Source organism: Pristiophorus japonicus, unplaced genomic scaffold (assembly GCF_044704955.1).
Source record: "Pristiophorus japonicus isolate sPriJap1 unplaced genomic scaffold, sPriJap1.hap1 HAP1_SCAFFOLD_75, whole genome shotgun sequence".
Lineage (NCBI taxonomy): Eukaryota > Metazoa > Chordata > Chondrichthyes > Pristiophoridae > Pristiophorus > Pristiophorus japonicus.
This window is the reverse complement of record NW_027254666.1, coordinates 2,313,894-2,315,948: the sequence shown is the minus strand read 5'-3', so window position 1 is coordinate 2,315,948 and position 2,055 is coordinate 2,313,894. Positions and strand designations below refer to the sequence as shown.

Genomic DNA, 2,055 nt, shown 5'->3' with positions numbered 1-2,055 from the left:
ACAGGAGACTGGGAAAACACTGAGAAAGACTTTAGAGCAAAGGTCTGGTTATTGTGAAACACCAAAGGAAATATAAATTCAAGAACATAGAAAACATAGAAAATAGGTGCAGGGGTAGGCCATTCGGCCCTTTGAGCCTGCACCGCCATTCAATGAGTTCATGGCTGAACAATCAACTTCAATACCCCATTCCTGCTTTCTCGCCATAGTCCTTGATCCCCCTAGTCTGATGGACGACATCTAACTCCTTTTTGAGAAGAATAACCTCGAAAAGAAATGTGACCCCGATACCCAGGAAGAAGTGTTGAGGCAGAAGATTAAATGCTGCATTCCTCTGTTCAAAAAATTCCTTTCACAAACATTTCTCTGACCGTAACTGCACAAAACAAAAATGTTTCTTTCAAAGTCATTAAACTCCCGAATTTCCGCGCCCCCCGAATCTCCTGAATCAGATACCTCTAGTTTTGCCAACTCAATCCATGTCCCTTTGCAATGTTCTGCTTCCACCCACACTATGAAATGTGCCATTAACTTATAGAATCATGGAATGGTTACAGCACGGAAGGCCATTCGGCCCGTCGAGCCCGTGCCGACTCTCAGCGACTCCCACTCCCCCGCCCTTTCCCCGTAGCCCTGCAATTGTTGTTCCTTCAGACACTGATCCAGCTCCCGTTTGAAAGATAAGATTGAGTCTGCCTCCACCATCCTTTCAAGCCGTGCATTCCAGATCCTAACTACTCGCTGCGAAATGGCCACCTCCTGTTCCTATGTGTAAAGTCTGGGAAACACTCGATCAATTCCTGCCACACTCACAGCCTTCCTAAATATAGCACCCTCACTCTATTCTCATAAAACCAGCTCCTGAAGAATAGGCCAGCTGTGTAGGTTAAAGCTCTGGTTATGTTCCGAACATTGCTGTAGTGTTTCCGTAATGTTGTGGTTATTAGATTCACCTCACACGCGAAATGTCCCTGGATCGAAACTGCGCGGAAACATTTTGAAAACATGTTCAATTAAATATTTGAAGAAATGGATTGATTCATATTAGTGGTTCAATATTAACAAAAAACAATGTCCCACAACCTTGTTAAATTTTCTGATATCTCTGTTCAGTTCTGTATACACTCAAACTGAATGCTCATAAAAGTATTGGAGTGGGAACTCACTGGATAACAGCACAGCTGGCAATGTTTGTGGAATATATTCGCGTCGCCAAAACGCACAATGACAACCTGGAATCGTGCAGCACCGAATCCTCGGGGAAAAACAGTTAAATACTTCGTCCCTGGGTGGGCGCGAACCACCAACCTTTCGGTCAACAGCCGAACGCGCTAACCCATTGCGCCACAGAGACTGATGCAATTACACACTGCAAGACATCCCAAACCAGGGTGTCAGTCAGTTAAAGCTTCAGATTGCTCTGACCGGGATGGAACTTGTCCACTCTCAGTTGTACTTTTTCCCAAATAAAGGGTGGGACATTCATTGTGGATGTGTGGAAGCAGTCTGGTCCCGCACACTGCAGACACTTCCATGTCACCACCAACCAGCTCTCCCACAACCGGTGTGATCTACCTTCCAGCCTTCCGGTGCCTTGTCTGTGACGAATTATTCTGATTGTCCCGAAGCCGGTATTAGGTATTAATTCCTTTTCAGCTCCTGACTGCGGATATTGCTGTGATTAAACGCGAACACAATGCTAACAGGGACAGTTCAATTCACCGTTTCTTTGCTTGGTGAAATTTCAAAGATTGAAAGTGACGCACATCAACCCCAAACCTCGTCACCTCGTCGCTAACTTGACAAAAGTTTGCATTTTCTTTCCATGCCAAGCATTTTGCATGAATACATTGCAATGCCAACGCACTTTTTACCTGGCAAGACTGAAGTACAAGCTGTGATGAACAGTGTGAAACAGAAACAGCTACTTGAAAAACCATAGCCTCGATGGCATCTGTGTGAATTGCTCTGCATCGATAATTAGCAGAGAGCAAAGAGAGGAAACTGATGGTGTGGATGAGAAAAGGCCGAGCCAAAGTGTACTGTTGGAGATGA

The 2,055-nt window shown here is 45.0% G+C and overlaps 1 non-coding gene across 1 annotated transcript; it reads right to left on the bottom strand.

Annotated features, from left to right (window-relative positions):
• Positions 1-1,280: 1,280 nt before the first annotated feature.
• trnan-guu (transfer RNA asparagine (anticodon GUU)) lies at positions 1,281-1,354 on the bottom strand. Its single transcript has one exon. It is a non-coding gene; the product is annotated as a tRNA-Asn (tRNA).
• Positions 1,355-2,055: the final 701 nt, after the last annotated feature.